The following is a 21,655-nucleotide window of genomic DNA, read 5'->3' as shown; positions in this document are numbered from 1 at the left end:
CTGGCGGACGGCATAGCTGGCCACGTGGCAGCTGCCCAGTGCTGCCTAGCTGAGCTCTTTGCCGTCTGTCAGCGGATGGCAAAGTGATTTGACTTTTTGTCGTCCGCTGGAAGATGGCAAAGAGTGCCGTTAACCCCCTAAAGGCTGTCACGCCACCGCACTGTCATCCGTTGTCTATGTTGTCTGCTGGCCTCGGATGGCGGACGGCACAATCCTTTGCCGTCCGTTTCCAGGAAGAGGACGACAAAGAAGGCCTTCGCTGACACGTGTTCAGCCGAACTGTTTGCCGTCTGCTGGCGGACGACAAAGAAGTTTGCCATCCATGATCCAGGACTTTGCCGTCTGGCATGGCAGACGGCAAAGAAGCTGATTCCAATAGTGACTGATGGTGGTTCACACTTTATTCATGGTGCTTTCCGTAAAATGCTTGCCAAGTATGATGTTAACCATAGAATTGCATCACCTTATCATCCACAGTCTAGTGGTCAAGTTGAACTTAGCAATAGAGAAATAAAATTAATTTGTAAAAGATTGTCAATAGGTCCAGGAAGAATTGGTCTGAGAAATTAGATGATGCACTTTGGGCTTATAGAATAACATATAAAAATCCTATGGGTATGTCTCCTTATAAAGTGGTTTATGGAAAAGCTTGTCATTTTACTCTTGAGTTAGAACATAAAGCATATTGGGCCATCAAAGAGCTCAGTTATGATTTCAAACTTGCTGGTGAAAAAAGGTTATTTGATATTAGCTCTTTAGATGAATGGAGAACCCAAGCTTATGAAAATGCAAAATTTCAAAGAAAAAGTTAAAAGATGGCATGACAAAAGAATCCAAAAGCATGAGTTTAAAGTCGGAGAATATGTTCTTTTGTACAACTCTCTTTTAAGATTCTTTGCAGGAATCTCCTCTCAAAATGGGAAGGCCCCTATGTTATCGAGGAGGTTTATTGGTCTGGAGCCATCAAAATAAATAATTCCGAATGTACTAACCCGAAGGTTGTCAATGGGCAACGAATAAAGCATTATATCTCAGGTACACCCATTAATGTTGAAAGTAATATTATCCAAACTTTGACACCAGAAGAACACATAAAAGAGTCCTTCCGGAACACTCCAGAATCATGAAAATAAGGAGGTACGTGATACGGTAAGAAAACGGACTCCGAAAAATCCGCAAAATATTTTTTGTCAGTTTTGGAATATTTAGAAAAATAGGAAAATAAGAAACTACTGGGAAGCGTACCCTGGTGGGCACAAGACACCAGGGTGCGCCAGGAGCCTAGCGCCCAGGTGGGTTGTGCCCACCTGGGACACCTTTCGGACTCCGTTTTTTCTTCCCGTTTGCTTGTCCCCCAAGATAAAAAATCTATATATACTTCCTGAACCTGTTGATCACCATATCACGGAGAAATCCTCTGTTCTCTTTTCTTGCTGTTTTTCTGCCATATCCCATCTATCATGGCCACCTCAAGCTCCTCCAAGGACAAGTTCTTCAAGAACGTCATCAACCCATATCTGTGGGAGGTGGTGCAGCACCCTCAGACCATCCAGATGCATGAGGGGTGCTTCACCTTCGCGATGTGCCATGTCCCAAGGGGACAGGAACCATGGAGGCCAGAATGAAGCTATGGAGCAAGATGTCTTTCGGTGCAAGGGGATGGTGGAGCGTGGGCTCAATGCCAATCACCTCATGATCACGGACCTCTCTCGTGATCTCAAGGTGGATGGAAAGCCCATGAAGGACATCGTCTTCACCCTCAACGACCAAATCAACTTCCTCCAAGCCAGATCTATGATCTCCAAAACCAAGTCTTTGAATATGAGGCGAGGTTTAAAGGTATGAGTTTGGCTGCTAGTTGCAGGACCGTGAGATTCACTCCTCCTCTCACGATGGTGGACCACTGCCATGGAAATCTGAGGATAAGATCTCTTCACCACCACCTTATTCTTCATCACAAAAAGAGAACTGAGTATCGGGTATGGGCACTCCCCTTGGCTTCCGCCAAGCTTGGGGGAGGTGCCCCGGTATCGTATCATCCCACTATCTTTTTGCCTTTACTTATTTTAGTTCGATCTCTTTCTTTAGATGAATAAAAGTTTAGTTTGATCCTTTCTTCTTTGAGAGTTTTCTTAGTGATCTATCCTTGTAATCGTGTGCAAGTTATATAATAAATTTTAGTTTGAGCTTTTGCTTTCTTTACTTTTATGTTGCAAATTAAAGAGAACAAATAAGAATAAAAAAGATAAAGGAAATAAATGAAGAAAAGATCATATACTATTCTTATGGTAGGTGATGACACCACATAAAGAAAAGTATAAGTAGAAACTTTATTAGAGATTGACAAACATAGCATTAGTCAATGATGCAACTCATGAAAGAATTAATAAGGGAAGAGAAGATTCACATATAAATATACTATCCTAGAAATCTTTTGTGATTGTGACCCCTCATCAAAATATTATATGCCAAAATTGTTGATGTTGGACAAGGAAGACAACTTGATGGTTTATGTTTGTTTATATTCACATAGAAGTCATATTGTCATAGATCCTTTAACATGTGGTGCTTGCCCTATCTTTGCTTGCCAAAAATTCCGCACTAAGTAGAGATAGTACATGTGCATCCAAAAACCATTAAACCCAAATCTTACTTTCAAGTGTCCACCATACCTACCTAGGGATTGAGCAAGATCCCTCAAGTAAGTTGTCATCGGTGCAAAAAGGCAATAAAAATTGCTTCCAAAAGTGTGAGATCATTTAGTGTGAGAGAAAATTGAGCATTGCACGAACTTGTGATGGTGAAGACTAAAAGTGACAGACTGCATAATAAAGGTCGCTATCACAAGGGGCAATGCAACTGACGTTCTTTTGCACTAAGGGATTGAGCATACAAACAAATAAGCGCATGGCAGCCTCTGCTTCCCTCTGCGAAGGGCCTATCTTTTAATTCTATGTCTTTACTTTTATGGAAAGAGTCAAAGTTTTCCTTCTATCCCTTCTTATTTTTCTCCTTTGGCAAGCATCATGTGGTGAGGAAAGATCTAGGCACATATGTCCATTTGAATATTGATATCATGAATTATTATTGTTGACATCACTCTTGAGGTGAATACATTGGGAGGCGAAATTATAAGCCCCTATCTTTCTATGTGTCCGGTTGAAACATTTTTCTCATGTGTACACGGTGAGTGTTAGCAATCATAGAAGACTATATGATGGTTGAGTATGTGGACTTTCCTAAAGGCTCTGATACGTGACCCTTCCTGAAAATATGATGAATTGTAGTTGCAAAAATGACTAAGAACATAATTTGTTGGTTTTTAATAGAGTTTTTGCTTAATACTTCGATTGTGTGATGAATTGTCACTTACTCATGAGAAGTATACGATAAAAGTCTTATGTTTAAATTTGTTGCTGTTATAATAATCTACATGATGCTTCTATGTCCGTATTTTGTTTTTATCGACACCTCTCTCTCTTAGATGTGAACATTTTTTGGATTTTGGTTTTCGCTTGAGGACAAGCGAAGTCTAAGCTTGGGGGAGTTAATACGTCCATTTTGCATCATGTTTTCTTACTATTATTTAAGATGTTTCTATCCATAATAATGCCTTTTGGGGTAATTCTTATGCCTTTTCTCTAATAATATGCAAGGTATACACAAAGAGGGAGAATTCCGGCAGCTTGAAATCTGGACCTAGAAAAGCTACGTCAGGCTACCTATGGTATATAAGTCATTTTGACCTAGAAACAATAAGGAGAGGATTTTCAGGATGGAGCGCCGCCGTCTCGAGGCGGCACTTGGGCAGGAGCACTTTTGCCCTTTGGCGAGTAATTCCACCGGGGGAACTTCCCTCCCGGAGGGGGAAATCATCGTCATCATCATCACCAACAACTCTCCCATCTTGGGGAGGGCAATCTCCATCAACATCTTCAACAACACCATCTCATCTCAAACCCTAGTTCATCTCTTGTGTTCAATCTTGTTATCGGAACTATAGATTGGTGCTTGTGGGTGACTAGTAGTGTTGATTACGTCTTGTAGTCGATTACTATATGGTTTATTTGGTGAAAGATTATATGTTCAGATACAATATGATATTTAATACCCCTCTAATCTTGAGCATGATTATCATTTGTGAGTAATTACTTTTGTTCTTGAGGTCATGGGAGAAATCATGTTGCAAGTAATCATGTGAACTTGATATGTGTTTGATATTTTGATAGTATGTATGTTGTGATTCCCTTAGTGGTGTCATGTGAACGTCGACTACATGACACTTCACCATATTTGGGCCTAAGGGAATGCATTCTGGAGTAGCAATTAGATGATGGGTTTCGAGAGTGATAGAAGCTTAAACCCTAGTTTATGCGCTATTCTGTAAGGGACCGATTGGATCCAAAAGTTTAATTCCACGATTAGAATTTATTCTTAATACTTTTCTTGTAGTTGAAGATTCTTGTGGGAGGGTTAATCATAAGTAGTAGGTTTGTTCAAGTAAGAATAGCACCTAAGCACCGGTCCACCCACATATCAAATTATCAGAGCACCGAACACAAATTAAACCAACATGATGAAAGTGACTAGATGAAAATACCGTGTACCCTCAAGAACACTTTGCTTATTATAAGAGACCCTTTGGCCTGTCCTTTGCCTCAAAGGGATTGGGCTACCTTGCTGCACATTTTTCTACTATTATCATTACTTGCTTGTTACAAATTACCTTGCGATCAAACTACACTGCTACTTACAATTTCAGCACTTGCAAACATTACCTTGCTGAAAACCACTTGTCATTTCCTTATATTCCTCGTTGGGTTCGACACTCTAACTTATCGAAAAGAGCTACAATTGATCCCCTATACTTGTGGGTCATCAAGGCTATATTCTGGCGCCATTGCCGGGGAGTGAAGCACCTTTGGTAAGTGGAATTTGGTAAGGAAACATTTATATAGTGTGTTGAAATTTATTGTCACTTGTTACAATGGAAAACAATCCTTTGAGGGGTTTCTTCGGGGTATCTTCACATCATCTCAGAATGGCTATGGAAATGCCATAATAGGTAGGTATGGTGGCTATTTTGGGGAAGGTATATGGTGGGCTTATGGTGCCCACGAAAGTTGCGCGGTACTAGAGAGGCTAGCAATGGTGGAAGGGTGAGAGTGTGTATAATCCATGGACTCAACATTTGTCATAAAGAACTCACATACTTATCGCACAAATATTTTAGTTATCGAAATGAAGTACTACACGCATGCTCCTAGGGGGATAGATTGGTAGGAAAAGACCATTGCTCGTTCCCGACCGCCACTCATAAGGAAGACAATCAATAAATGAACCATGTCCCGACCTCATCACATAACGGTTCACCATACGTGCATGCTCCGGGAATCACAAACTTTAACACAAGTATTTCTCAGGCCCACCTCCGGTGCCCATCTTATGGTATATGAGTCATTTTGACCTAGAAACAATAACGAGAGGACTTTCGGGACGAACACCGCCGTCTCAAGGCAGAACTTGGACAGGAGCACTTTTGCCCTTTAGCGAGTGATTCCACCGGGGGAACTTCCCTCCTGGAGGGGGAAATCATCGTCGTCATCACCACCAAAAACTCTCCCATCTTGGGGAGGGCAATCTCCATCAACATCTTCAACAGTAGCATCTCGTCTCAGACCCTAGTTCATCTCTTGTGTTCAATCTTGTTATCGGAACTATAGATTGGTTCTTGTGGGTGACTAGTAGTGTTGATTACGTCTTGCAGTTGATTACTATATGGTTTATTTGGTGAAAGATTATATGTTCAGATACAATATGATATTTAACACCCCTATAATCTTGAGCATGATTATCATTTGTGGGTAGTTACTTTTGTTTTTGAGGTCATGGGAAAAATCATGTTGCAAGTAATCATGTGAACTTGATATGTGTTCGATATTTTGATAGTATGTATGTTGTGATTCCCTTAGTGGTGTCATGTGAACGTCGACTACATGACACTTCACCATATTTGGGCCTAAGGGAATGCATTCTGGGGTAGTAATTAGATGATGGGTTGCGAGAGTGATAGAAGCTTAAACCCCAGTTTATGCGCTGTTCCGTAAGGGACCGATTGGACCCAAAAGTTTAATGCTATGGTTAGAATTTATTCTTAATACTTTTCTTGTAGTTGTGGATGCTTGCGGGAGGGTTCATCATAAGTAGTAGGTTTGTTCAAGTAAGAATAGCACCTAAGCACCGGTCCACCCACATATCAAATTATCAAAGCACCGAGCACGAATTAAAACAACATGATGAAGTGACTAGATGAAAATCCCGTGTACCCTCAAGAACACTTTGCTTATTATAAGAGACCGTTTGGCCTGTCCTTTACCTCAAAGGGATTGGGCTACCTTGCTGCAAATTTTCTACTATTATCGTTACTTGCTTGTTACAAATTACCTTGCGATCAAACTACTCTGCTACTTACAATTTCAGCACTTGCAAACATTACCTTGCTGAAAATCACTTGTCATTTCCTTTATTCCTCGTTGGGTTCGACACTCTAACTTATCGAAAAGAGCTACAATTGATCCCCTATACTTGTGGGTCATCAAGGCTATATTCTGGCGCCATTGCCGGGGAGTGAAGCACCTTTGGTAAGTGGAATTTGGTAAGGAAACATTTATATAGTGTGTTGAAATTTATTGTCACTTGTTACAATGGAAAACAATCCTTTGAGGGGTTTCTTCGGGGTATCTTCACATCATCTCAGAATGGCTATGGAAATGCCATAATAGGTAGGTATGGTGGCTATTTTGGGGAAGGTATATGGTGGGCTTATGGTGCCCACGAAAGTTGCGCGGTACTAGAGAGGCTAGCAATGGTGGAAGGGTGAGAGTGTGTATAATCCATGGACTCAACATTTGTCATAAAGAACTCACATACTTATCGCACAAATATTTTAGTTATCGAAACGAAGTACTACATGCATGCTCCTAGGGGGATAGATTGGTAGGAAAAGACCATTGCTCGTTCTAGACCGCCACTCATAAGGAAGACAATCAATAAATAAATCATGTCCTGACTTCATCACATAACGGTTCACCATACGCGCATTCTCCGGGAATCACAAACTTTAACACAAGTATTTCTCAGGCCCACCTCCGGTGCCCATCTTATGGTATAAAAGTAATTTGACCTAGAAACAATAAGGAGAGGACTTACAGAACGGAGCGCCGCCGTCTCGAGGCGGAACTTGGGCAGGAGCACTTTTTCCCTTTGGCGAGTGATTCCACCGGGGGAACTCCCCCCCCCCCAGAGGGGGAAATCATCGTCATCATCATCACCAACAACTCTCCTATCTTGGGGAGGGCAATCTCCATCAACATCTTCAACAACACCATCTCATCTCAAACCCTAGTTCATCTCTTGTGTTCAATCTTGTTTCGGAACAATAGATTGGAGCTTGTGGGTGACTAGTAGTGTTGATTACGTCTTGTAGTTGATTACTATATGGTTTATTTGGTGAAAGATTATATGTTCAGATACAATATGATATTTAATACCCCTCTAATATTGAGCATGATTATCAGTTGTGAGTAGTTACTTTTGTTCTTGAGGTCACGGGAGAAATCATGTTGCAAGTAATCATGTGAACTTGATATGTGTTTGATATTTTGATAGTGTGTATGTTGTGATTCCCTTAGTGGTGTCATGTGAACGTTGACTACATGACACTTCACCATATTTGGGCCTGAGGGAATGCATTCTGGAGTAGCAATTAGATGATGGGTTGCGAGAGTGACAGAAGCTTAAACCCCAATTTATGCGCTATTCCGTAAGGGACTGATTGGATCCAAAAGTTTAACGCTATGGTTAGAATTTATTCTTAATACTTTTCTTGTAGTTGCGGATGCTTGCGAGAGGGTTAATCATAAGTAGTAGGTTTTTTCAAGTAAGAATAGCACCTAAGCACCGGTCCACCCACATATCAAATTACCAAATCACCGAACACGAATTAAACCAACATGATGAAAGTGACTAGATGAAAATCCCGTGTACCCTCAAGAACACTTTGCTTATTATAAGAGACCGTTTGGCCTGTCCTTTGCCTCAAAGGGATTGGGCTACCTTGCTGCACTTTTTCTACTATTATCGTTACTTGCTCGTTACAAATTACCTTTCTATCAAACTACTCTGCTACTTACAATTTTTGCACTTGCATACATTACCTTGCTCAAAACCACTTGTCATTTCCTTCTATTCCTCGTTGGGTTCGACACTCTTACTTATCGAAAAGAGCTACAATTGATCCCCTATACTTGTGGGTCATCAAGGCTATTTTCTGGCGCCGTTGCCGGGGAGTGAAGCGCCTTTGGTAAGGAAACATTTATATAGTGTGTTGAAATTTATTGTCACTTGTTACTATGGAAAACAATCCTTTGAGGGGTTTGTTCGGGGTATCTTCACATCATCTCAGAATGGCAATGGAAATGCCATAATAGGTAGGTATGGTGGCTATTTTGAGGAAGGTATATGGTGGGCTTATGGTACCCACGAAAGTTGTGCGGTACTAGAGAGGCTAGCTATGGTGGAAGGGTGAGAGTGCGTATAATCCATGGACTCAACATTTGTCATAAACAACTCACATACTTATTGCAAAAATCTTTTAGTTATCGAAATGAAGTACTACACGCATGCTCCTAGGGGGATAGATTGGTAGGAAAAGATCATCACTGGTTCCCGACCGCCACTCATAAGGAAGACAATCAATATATAAATCATGTCCCGACTTCATCACATAACGGTTCACCATACGCGCATGCTCCGGGAATCACAAACTTTAACACAAGTATTTCTCAAATTCACAATTACTTACTAGCATGACTCTAATATCACCATCTTCATATCTCAAAACAATCATAAGGAATCAAACTTCTCATAATATTCAATGCAGTTTATACGGAAGCTTTTATTATATCCCTCTTGGATGCCTATCATATTAGGACTAAATTTATAACCAAAGAAAATTACCATGCAAACTCTCAAAATAATATAAGTGAAGCATGAGATTTCATCGATTTCTATAAAATAAAACCACTGCCATGCTCTAGAAATATATAAGTGAAGCACTAGAGCAAAATTTCCTAGCTCAAAAGATATAAGTGAAGCACATAGAGTATTCTAATAAATCACTATTCATGTGTGTCCCTCTCAAAAGGTGTGTACAACAAGGATGATTGTGGCAAACTAAAAAGCAAAGACTCAAATCATACAAGACACTCCAAGCAAAAGACATATCATGTGGTGAATAAAAATATAGCCTCAAGTAAAGTTACCTATAGACGAAGACGAATGAGGGGATGCCTTCCAGGGCATCCCCAAGCTTAGGCTCTTGGTTGTCCTTAAATATTATCTTGGGGTGCCTTGGGCATCCCCAAGCTTAGGCTCTTGCCACTCCTTATTCCATAGTCCATCAAATACTTACCCAAATCTTGAAAACTTCACAACACGAAACTCAACAGAAAATCTCATAAGCTCCGTTAGTATAAGAAAATAAATCACCACTTTTGGTACTTGTCGTGGAATTGTCACGGCAGATGTCCTAGCGTAAGGACTTAGTCATGGAGCCATCGCAACTAGGTTAGCTAGAAGGGGTTAAATGGGACATAGGACACGGAAAGTTTATACTAGTTCGGCCCCTTGCGGTGAAGGTAAAGGCCTAATCCAGTTTGGGGTTGTATTGCTTGGACGTCGATTACCAAGGAGTGAATACGCTTGTCCTAGCTCTTGATCTCTTCTTTCTCGCCCTAAACCGCCGTCGGGTCACCCCTTTATATACATAGGCTGATTCCCGTCGGCCTACAGAGTCCCGACCGACTCATACACAACGTGTTCGGCTCTGTGACAGAATGTATACTTTCCTTAACATACAAGTTAACATATGGCGGTTTACACCCGTGGGCCTCAAGTCGCCTTGGGGTCTCGGGCCTTCAGTAAACCTGCTTCGTGAACCGCCATCTTCAACATCTTCATGGGCCTTATCATTATGTACCACCAGTGGTATGACCCGGCCCCTCCTGGGCGGGTCATACCCAATAATTATATCCCCAGCATTAGGCCCCAGGTTAATGTGAACTTGTTCATATCAATCTTCAATACTTATAAAAAATCCTTCCTCATTTGCTCTTGCGAGATCTTGTAACCCGCAATGACGTCATCTCCTAGGATTGTGGTAACCCGCCGTGACGTCACCTGTCATTAATATTACGAAAGGCCCAAATCTTAATATACCCTCTCTTTTAATGAGCCTCCTTGATTCCCGCACATGCCACTTATCTTTTCAACCTTATAAATAGGGCCAGGGGTCCCTTTTCACTTTCCCCCTTGCCTTCTCATCTCCATCTTCCACCTCACGACGCCTCTACGCCTGAGCTCCGTCGCCGCTGTCGACCTTCACCACTGCCTCATCTACGGCCGCTGCATCAACCTGAACTGACCAGATTCTGTCCGCGCGCCTCCGTTCTTCAACAGCTCCGATGAGTTTTCCCCTTTCCTCTCATCGTAGATCCCATTAGGGTTTCCACGAGTTCGTCGGAGTTCATCTCCGCCTTTCTTTGTTCTTCACTGTATTTTGAGATTTCAATCCAAACTTTATACTCCTCCTGCGCGGTGGTAGTTGTAGTACTAATTTTTGATATTAAAACATCTCCTCTGCGTGAGAAACCCAATCTGGACACATGAACTGCTCAACTGCTGCCACTTAGGTTTAGATATTTTCCATTATTTGAAATGTCGTAGATCCAAAATCATAACATCAATTTGTGAAATCTGTTTTTCCAACACTTAGCAACTTTTCCACTCTCAGATCTGTAAATCAATAATTGTCTGGGTGGCTTAGCTCAGAAACCATAACCCGCCAGGTACCATTAGTCCCCTTTTAAGCCACCAATAGCTCACCTTTATAATTTCAATGCTATCTTCCGGTTTAACACCTTTGCATGCATGCTTCATTATTATTTGCTTTTAAACAAACAGACGGCTTAACCATATAATCTTTAAACCGGCATAGTCCTCCTTTCAGATCATCAAAAAATGGCGAAGACATACACTACTTGCAACTGGATCCGATCCCGAGTCACTGAAGAAGACCTGAACAACTTCGTTGCAACCGACACCTTAGCCAAGAAAGAAGACATCCACTGGAGGGTCCCTGGCGAAGAAAATCCACCTAAGCCCAAGGACGGAGAAGTGATTGTTTTCACTGACCACATGATTCGGGGGTTCAGCCCGCCCGGCTCAAAGTTTTTTCGCGACGTACTTCATTTTTTAACTTCACCCTCAAGATATTGGGCCCAATTCTGTGTCCAATATTTGCAACTTCCAAGTATTCTGTGAAGCTTATCTTCAAGAGGAGCCCATAGTTGAATTATTCAGAGAATTTTACTACTTAAACCGTCAGACAGAGTTTACTGACGGCCCCAGCATGGAACTCGGTGGGGTTTCAATTCAGAAGAGGAAAGAAGCCAACTTTCCCTACGCCAAGCCACTGAGTCATCCCAAAGATTGGAACCAAACTTGGTTCTACTATCAAGACACATCTCCAACAGAAGAAAATCCTCTGTCAGGTTACCGCGACCACCGGCTTAGCAACACACATCCAGTTCCCCCACGGATCAACGCGAAGGAGCGGGCCAAATATGCACCAGCTTTTTCAAAGCTCAAAGCCTTCATGGCTAATGGCCTAACTGGCATTGACTTTGTTTGGTGCTGGGTGTCCTGGAGCATCTTGCCATTAAGCCGTCACCCCGGCTTAATGTGCGAATACACTGGCGATTTAAAAGATCCCCAGCGCCACTGCAACATTCAACTGTCTGACGCATAAATTACTGAAGCCACCAAGGCGTTGCTGAACAAATCTTTGGCAGATTGCAGTAAAACAGGACTTAGTCCTTTCTGCTCCTTCAAGAAGCCGCCAACTGTGAGTGTTGCACACCTTCCGTTTAATCGCATTTGCATTAATACTACCCACTTATGATCTTTTGATTTTAACAGGCCAACTCTTCATTTTGGAAGAACAAACCACAAGAGAAACCGGCCAAACCGACTCGTACCAAGACCAAGGTCACCAAGAGGCCTGCTAAGAAGAAAACCATCGAGCCCGTCGGGTTAAACTCGGAAGATTATAGTGATGATGATGAGTCGGAGGTAGAACTTGACTCTCTTGGCTCATTTTTTATACATCTCATTGACAATGATTGTTATCAGGGGGAAGCCGAGGCCAGCCGTGTGGGTGACGATGAGGTAATTGTTCTTTCCTCCGGCTCAGAGTCTGTGCCAAAACAAAAAAATTGATAGGCAAGCCGGAAAGTAAGGTTTTCTCATCCTTTGGCTTATTTGGATCCCAACTTTATTTTGAAGAAGCAACAACATGAAGTTCGCCACACAACCCGGAATAGCGGAAACGAGATCCTTTCCTCCAGCTTACCGAACACCCCAGCCCCTCGCAAACGTCGTCCAGAGGTCTCAACAAACTCTAACTTAACTTATCCCAAGGCTGGTGTTTACCAACAACCTCTTAATCCCTCCAATTCAAATTATCAGGGAACATCTCACTCTTCCTCTGGCAACTCAACAGGGACTCATATCCCAGCCTTCAAACCGGTGCCAGGGTAAGACTATCAAGCCTTTGCTTTTAATTATATACTCAATTGCTATACTAATCTTGCCTTGTGTTTCATTCACAGGGCCATGGCAAAACCCAAAAAGAAGGCAAAGGTGACCAAAACTCCTGAGAACCCTTCTGAGTCGGAGGAGCAAACAACAAAAACCTCTCATCAAGCTCCTGAAGCCATAGTTGATGAACGGCCACTGGTTGATCACAATGTTGACGTTGACCAGATGAACATTGACCTAGCCATCACCGATATGCCAAGCCCCATCAAAACGGCAAGCCCTATTAAGCTTGCGGAAGTAAAAGACGATGAGGTTACCATCACTGGGCATGGCTATAGAGAGCCAGGCAAACCCACTGTCCTATCCAAACACAACGCTAAGGAAGAAATTTCTATTGCTAACAAGGGCAAGTGGTCATCCAATCTGGACAGTTATGCCCGTTTCAGTGCCCAAGAAATTCACTCTGGGTATTTGGATCGTCTTTATACAAGCCATGACTATGAAGACGGCTTAGTAAATTTGATGGAGTGCTATGAGGTAAACACTGCAACTCTTTTTCATATGAATATACTTCCATTAGCCGCCAAGTTTATTGCACATGATGGAATAGAATGTGATGTAAACATTAATAGCTTCATAGATCAATTCTAGTAGCCCCCAAGGGCCGGTTTATTCTTTTAAGATAAACCAGGACTTCCAATAGCAGCACTTCAACTTTGCATGTGTAGGCCCCAAGGGTCGGCTTAATCTGTCAAGATGAGCCAGGACCTTAGCTAATAATGATTTAATTTCCAGCTGTAGCCCACAAGGGCCGGCTTAATCTGTCAAGATAAGCCGGGTCTCAATACCATACATATCCAGAAAATTTAAGCACATAGCCCCCATCAATCAGCTATAATCAGCATATAACAATCAGGTCATCATAAACTTGTCTTGAAAAAGGAGCAAGGTACATTAGCCCCCAAGTGCCAAGTAAAATACATGTATTGTGCTTGGGACTTCAAATAAATTCATTGCAATCCCACTTAATGTTTATCTCTTGTAGGCCGAGCTTAATAGCAAAAAATCCAAAGTCGTCGAGCTTCAAGAAAACATCAAGTTTCATCAAGTAGAAACCTCCAAGGCCAAAGATGAGTTGACCACTGCTTTAGCAGATATGGAGAAGCTGAAAAAAAGACTTTAAAGCTGAACATGCGGGTTGGGATACAGAGAGTTCAACCCTGTTGAAGAGGGCTGATGATGCTGAAATGGCCCTTAAGCCGGTAGCTGCAGAACTCACCAGCTTAAAACATCAAATCAATGCCATGGCTGCTGCCATCTTTGGTAAATAACTTCCTCTCAATCTTTTCTTTTAATATATATAAAACAATGTGCCCCTGGCTTACAAACTTTCCTTGATGATACAGGCTCCAGAGTTGCCCACCTTGGCTCAGACATGCAGAAAAATTGCATGCCATCGCGCATGTTTACTTGCAAAACTTCTTTGATGAGCTGTATTGATCCTCTTTGGTGATCTAATATTCAAGCTCATAGTCATTATGAATTTTGCCTAAGCATATTGTCCTGCATACAAATAGAGCACAAGTACCTTGGAGGTTTACCCCAAGGTGGTTCAAAAAATCCCATATAACAAACCACTGGTGACCATATCGTCCAGAACCAGGGCCGATTTATCAAAACCTCATATAAATATAACACAATAAATATCATACCTATGATACTTGTGTGTATTGCCGGCTTACAAGGCCAAATGCAATAAGGGCAACAATCCCAATACAGAGCGCATCAATCTATAATTTATCCAAGCCGCCGACTTACAACGCCTCGGACAGAATTTCATGAATCAAACACTGGCGACTCAACATCCAAAGCCAGCCGGGGTTATCAAAACACCGGATCAAGATTAAGGCATCATGGCCTAAATTGAATTTTGACCATATATCAATATGGAAAAAATATATAATTCATCAAAATATGCAAAGGCAAAAGAAAACAAAAAATCAAGGCATTCAAAGGCTGCCAGGCCTCAACATCAAGTGCTATTCAGGGGCCGCACAACCACTGAGTTATTCCTTAATTCAAACCTGTAAGTCGGGCCTCACATGACCAAATCGCCGTTTTAACTTTGACAAGTTCAGGGTCTTTAAAAAGATTAACTGGCAAGCGTTCGACGAGTCATTCCAGGATTACCTGGTCAGAGTGGCAAACTTACACATGCAGGATAACCCGGTTTGTTGGTGAATACACGTGGCGACCAAGCCTATTACGAGGGACAACAAAGCTTTTGTTCATTTAACAAAAAGCCCCCAAGTAATATTGTGATCCAGACATATAAGCTGGATCAACAGGGTAGTCATAGCTGTGCTCAATGAGCAGGAAGCCCCCAAGTTTTTATAATCAAGGCGTACAAGCCGGATCAAAAGGGTCATAGCTATGCTCAATGAGCAGGAAGCCCCCAAGTGACCTTATGAAGTAAATAAAGACTCAGATTCTCAGAAACGACAGAGGCCCTGAATCATTAGGGATGCCGACTTTATTATACTTATCATAATATATACATTGATATAAATATGTACATCACAGGAGCTAATGGCTCAGGTGTAATAAGGCTGAAGATGAGCAATATTCCATGGCCGGTTGGTCTCCTCCTCCGATGTGCGTGAGTCCTTGTGGTCTTGAACATCGATAAGGTAGTATGACCCATTGTTCAAATTCTTGCTAACCACAAATGGTCCTTCCCAAGGTGGGGATAGCTTGTGCATGTCAATTTGATCCTGGATGAGCCTCAACACCAAATCTCCTTCTTGAAAGGTCCTGGTCTTAACCCGGCGGCTGTGATAACGACGCAGATCTTGCTGGTAAATCGCCAAACGAGCCGCCGCAAGATCACGCTCCTCATCTAACAGGTCAATAGCATCCTAGCATGCTTTCTCATTATCAGCTTCAACATAAGCCGCCACACGAGGCGAGTCATGACGTATGTCACTAGGGAGAACCGCCTCAGCTCCGTAAACCATGAAGAAAGGCGTGTAACCCGTAGATCTGTTGGGGTGGTATTGATACTCCAAATTACTGAAGGCAGCTCCTCCACCAAACAACCATGTGTCCTGTGCAAAGGGACCATAAGTCGGGGCTTGATACCTCTCAAGATTTCTTGATTAGCTCGCTCAGCTTGGCCATTAGACTGGGGGTGAGCCACCGACGACACATCAAGCCGGATATGCTCTTGTTGACAAAATTATTTCATTGCCCCCTTAGATAGATTAGTACCATTATCAGTGATGATACTATGAGGATATCCAAAACAAAAGATCACCTTTTTGATAAATTGAACCGCGTGGCTGCATCATGTTTGCTGACCGGCTCAGCCACAACCCACTTTGTAAAGTTATCAACTGCTACCAAGAGGTGAGTCTTTTTATCCGTAGACCTTTTGAAAGGCCCAACCATATCCAGCCCCCAGACTGCAAACAGCCAAGTAATTGGAATCATCCTCAATTCTTTAGCCGGCACATGAGCTCGTCTTGAAAATTTCTGACATCCATCACACTTACTGACCAAATCTTCTGCATCAGCATGAGCCGTCAGCCAATAAAACACATGACAAAAAGCCTTAGCAATGAGAGACTTAGAGCCAGCATGATGACCAGAATCTCCTTCATGAATCTCCCTTAAAATTTCATGGCCCTCCTCAGGGGAAACACGTCGTTGAAACACTCCAGTAACACTACATTTGTAGAGCTCACCCTTGACAATAGTCATTGACTTAGACCTTTGGGTTATTTGCCTGGCCAAGGTTTCATCTTCAGGTAACTCACCCCGGGTCATATAAGCCAGATATGGAACATCCCAATCAGGGATAACATGGAGAGCCGCCACTAATTGTGCCTCCGGGTCAGGAACTGCCAAGTCCTCCTTTGTAGGTAATTTTACTGATGGGTTATGCAAAACATCAAGGAAAACATTAAGGGGGACCGACTTATGCTGAGACCCCAACTGGCTTAAGGCATCAGCTGCTTCATTTTTCCTGTGATCAACATGCTCCACTTGATAACCCTTGAAGTGACCAGCAATGGTACCAACCTCTCGTCGGTAAGCCGCCATGAGTGGATCCTTTGAATCCCAAGTCCCTGACACTTGCTGAGCCACCAAATTTGAGTCTCCAAAGCACCTTACCCGACTTAGATTCATCTCTTTAGCCATCCGAAGACCATGGAGTAAGGCTTCATACTCAGCTGCATTGTTAGTACAAGGGAACATCAACCTTAAAACATAACAAAATTTATCACCTCGTGGGGACGTCAATATAACTCCAGCCCCCGAGCCTTCCAATTTCCTGGATCCATCAAAATGAATAGTACAATATGTATTGTCCGGCTTATCCTCAGGCATCTACAGCTCTGTCCAATCATTGATAAAGTCCACAAGTGCTTGAGATTTTATAGCCGTCCGAGGCACATACTTCAAACCATGGGGTCCAAGCTCAATGGCCCACTTAGCTACCCGACCTGTGGCTTCTTTGTTTTCAATAATATCCCCGAATGGAGTAGAGCTAACATAGTGATGGGATGACCAAGGAAATATTGCTTCAACTTGTGACTAGCCATGAACACGCCATAAACCAGATTCTGCCAATGTGGGTATCTCTGTTTAGACTCAATGAGCACCTCACTGACATAATATACCGACCTTTGAACCAGATACTCCTTGCTTGACTCCTTCCTTTCAACCACAACTGCCACACTGACAGCCATGTTGTTTGCAGCCACATATAACAGTAAGGGCTCCTTTTCAATAGGAGCTGCAAGAACCGGCGGCTCAGCCAGCTGCTTCTTAAGTTCCTCAAACGCCTCATTAGTAGCATCGCTCCAGACAAAGTCATCAGTCTTTTTCATCATCTGATACAAAGGGATAGCCTTCTTTCCCAGGTGACTTATAAACCAGCTCAAAGCCGCGATACGACCCACCAAACATTGTACGTCATTGATGCACGTCGGCTTAGCAAAAGAGGTGATAGCTTTGATCTTCTCCGGGTTAGCTCCAATGCCTCTCTCAGACACCAAGAAACCCAATAACTTGCCTGCCGGCATGCCAAAAACACAGTTGGCCAGGTTAAGCATCATCTTGTAAACCCAAAGATTGTCAAAGGTCTCTTTCAGATCCTCAATCAATGTCTCTTTCTTCCTGGATTTCAGAACAATATCATCCACATAAGCATGAACATTGCGCTAAATTTGTCCATGGAGGCAATTCTGAACAAACCGTTGGTAAGTCGCCTCGGCACTCTTGAGCCCAAAAGGGCATAGATACATAGTAGAAGGCTCCAAAGGGAGTGATGAAAGTTGTCTTCTCCTGGTCCTTAACTGCCATTTTGATGTCATGATAACCAGAGTAAGCATCCAAAAAACTCAAACGCTCACAACCCGCCGTAGCATCAATAATCTGATCAATACGCGGGAGTGCAAAAGGATCAGCCAGACATGCCTTGTTAAGGTCTGTATAATCCAAACACATACGCCAAGTGCCATTTTTCTTAAGTACTAGCACCGGGTTAGCCAACCACTCCGGATGAAAAACTTCAATGATGAACCCAGCCGCCAGGAACTCGGCCACCTCTTCACCAATGGCCTTGCGCCTCTCCTCATTAAACCGACGGAGAAACTGCTTCACCAGCTTAAACATGGGATCCACATTAAGAGTGTGCTCAACGAGTTCCCTCGGTACACCTGGCATGTGAGAACGTTTCCATGCAAAGATATCTCGGTTCTGATGGATGAACACGATGAGCGTGCTTTCCTATTTCGGATCCATATTAGCACTGATGCTGAACTGCTTTGATGAATCGTCAGGAACAAAATCAACCATCTTAGTATCATCTGCCGACTTAAACTTCATTAATGGCTCATTCTCTGTGGTTGGCTTATTCAAAGGAGTCATATCCGCTGGGTCAACATTGTCCTTATAAAACTTCAACTCTTCAGTGGCACAGGCTGACTCAGCATAAGCAGCATCACCCTCTTCACAATCCAGAGTGATTCTTCTATACCATGCACCATGATGGTGCCCTTATGACCCGACATTTTAAGCTGCAAATAAACATAACACGGCCGTGCCATAAACTTGGAGTAAGCCAGTTGCCCGAACAAAGCATGGCACGAGCTGTTGATTTTTACCACCTCAAAGGTTAATTTCTCAGCCTTTGAATCGTTGTCATCTCCAAAAGCCACCGCCAGTGTTATTCGTCCCACCGGATACACCGACTTACCAGGCACCACCCCATGGAAAACAGTAGAGGACGACTTAAGATCCTTGTCAGTCAAATTCATACGACGAAAGGTTTCATAGTAAAGGATGTTGATACTGCTGCCTCCATCCATGAGAACCTTCGTGAGCTTATATCCTCCTACCTGTGGAGCAACCACCAATGCGAACTGGCCTGGATTGTCAACCCGGGGAGGGTGATCCTCTCGGCTCCATACAATAGGCTGCTCAAACCACCTTGAGTAATGAGGCACCGCCGGCTCAACAAAGTTCACTGCCAGCTTATGGATTTTCTGATCTCGCTTGCACAGACTTGTGGTAAACACATGATACTAGCCATCATTTAGTTGCTTTGGATTACTCTGATAACCAGACTGCTGATGCTGATTCCCTTGGATGGATTGCTGATTAAAACCACCGTTACTTCCTTGGCCTTGAAAGACAGAGTTCGAGCCGCCACCTCCAAAGCCAGGTCCATGAGAACCGGAACATGAACTGCCATTCGGGCCGTCATTATCTGAATTTTTTTAGAATTTCTATACTCCCTCATGATGAAGCATTCCTTCCACAGGTGACTGGTCGGCTTATCCTGGGTCCCGTGCTTCGGACAAGGCTAATTCATCATAGCTTCTAGGTTGAACCTTAGCCCTCCAAACCGGGGAGCTTGAGCTTTCCCCTTACGATGTTGATTGTTATTCTGTGAGCTGGTGTTAGCCACAAAATCTAAACCGCCGTCTGCCTTACATTTACCATTACCCCCCTAACCCGCCGTGTTATGATGTCCTTTTGCATTGCCACCCATCTTCTCCTTCCCATTCTTTTCATCATCAGGCTTAGGATCCTTGGTGCTATCAGAGTCAGCATACTTGACGAGAGCCTCCATGAGCTCCCCACATATCATTGCAATGACGCTTAAGCCGTCCCAATTTCTGTTTAAGGGGAAGGAAGCGACAATTCTTCTCTAACATAAGGACTGCTGAACCGGCATTGATACTGTCCAACGAGTGTATAACAACTGAAATCCGGCGCACCCAATTGGTTGTTGACTCGCCTTCACCTTGAACACAAGAATCCAAATCCAGAATTGACAAAGGCTGCTTGCATGTGTCTTTAATTTTTTAATAAAACGCCTCTTCAACTCTGCCCATGATCCAATGGAATTAGCGGGCAGGCTTTTCAACCAAGTACGAGCCGACCCATCCAACATCATGGTGAAATACTTAGCACATGCAGCATCACTGACATCCAACATCTCCATAGCCATGTCATAACTCTCAATCCAAGCCTTTGGGGGCTGATCCGTTGTGTAGTTAGGCACCTTACGGGGGCCCTTGAAATCCTTAGGCAAGCGCTCATTGCGTAGAGCCGACACTAAACATGGCACACCCAAGGTTCTGGAGGTCACTCCTACCTCCATGGACGCTGAAGGATAAACTGAAGATTGTTGTTAAGCCGCCAACTAAGCTGCCAGCTTCACCTCATGACATGCTCTGCCCTGGTTTACCAAAGCCTGAGCATCATTACCAGTGCATGGTGGATCAGGCCTACGAGGCTGATTGCGGTGTCGTTCACTGCTTGACACGGCCGGTTCATCAATATGCCTGCTATAACTCCTGCTTGGACGTGGTGTTGAGTGGATACAATCACGACTGTACGAATAAGCCGCCTATTGGGCCACAACCGTCTGAAGAAGTTCTCTGTCTCGCCGTATTTCTATTGCCGCTGGCGACTCATCCTGAGCTGGGAGAGCCGCTAGCCGAGTAGCCGCAGCTATCATGTTATCCAAGGGGTTAGAAAAATGCCCTGGAGGCATCAAAACGTGTTGAGGAGGGGTCAAGTGCAAACGTAGGGGGGCTGTAGCATGTGGCTGAACCGGTTCTCCAGCCACCGGCGCCTCAACGGCCCGATCCACACTAGGCGGGTTACTGGTTCCTGCCCTAGGCGTGTTGAAAAGGTTCCTCACATCGTAACTCAAGGGCAGCCTGCTCACATGCCTTCTATTGAAGACAACGTTTGATGCATCGCAGTCCAGGCTTAAGCGGAAGCTCTCTGCCTGAAGCCGTTCTGCCTCCCTCTGCAAGGTGGCACGCTCCGTTGCCATCCGGGTGTTCTCCGCATTTAGCTCCTCCTTGGCTTGTGCTATCTCATCACGTAATTTTGCAACCTCTGCATTATGCTGAGTTTGATTCACCGGGTTAACCTCCGCCATTAACAACGTTGTCAGAGCATCCAATAGATCGAACAAGACTTGAGCCAGCGGACGCACAGGGCCTCCTGCGCGGCAGCCGTCGTCATCGCTGACCCGAAGATCATTGCCGCTGCAGTCGTAGAATCCTACCATGGCTGTGTACCGGCCATGAAGATCGTGACCCGGTGTGGCGGGTCGTAGGGGTCCGGAATACTGCCACCATCCGAACAGCCCCCAAGCCCGCCATCCTGAACCTGATAGATGGAGTTGGTCTCACCAGTAGAGGACTCGTCACCAGAGTAGACAACCATCTCACCACCAGATTCAGATCCTCCTTCTAGTTCCGCTCCCTGAATGAAACCAACAAAGACACGCTTCGGGGCGGCCTTAGCCTTGGCGGGTCGCGCGCATCGAGGCGACTCGACGATGATGGTGTAGATGTCCGGCTCAGCTTCTGATTCACCGATCTTGCTAATGAAGACATGGATTCCACCAAAGGGGACCCAGTACCCGTACTCGATTGAGACGGCCTCGGGGTCCCATCCC

The sequence above is a fragment of the Triticum urartu genome, chromosome 7 (genome assembly GCF_003073215.2).
Source record: "Triticum urartu cultivar G1812 chromosome 7, Tu2.1, whole genome shotgun sequence".
Taxonomy (NCBI): domain Eukaryota; kingdom Viridiplantae; phylum Streptophyta; class Magnoliopsida; order Poales; family Poaceae; genus Triticum; species Triticum urartu.
This window is presented reverse-complemented; position numbering follows the sequence as displayed.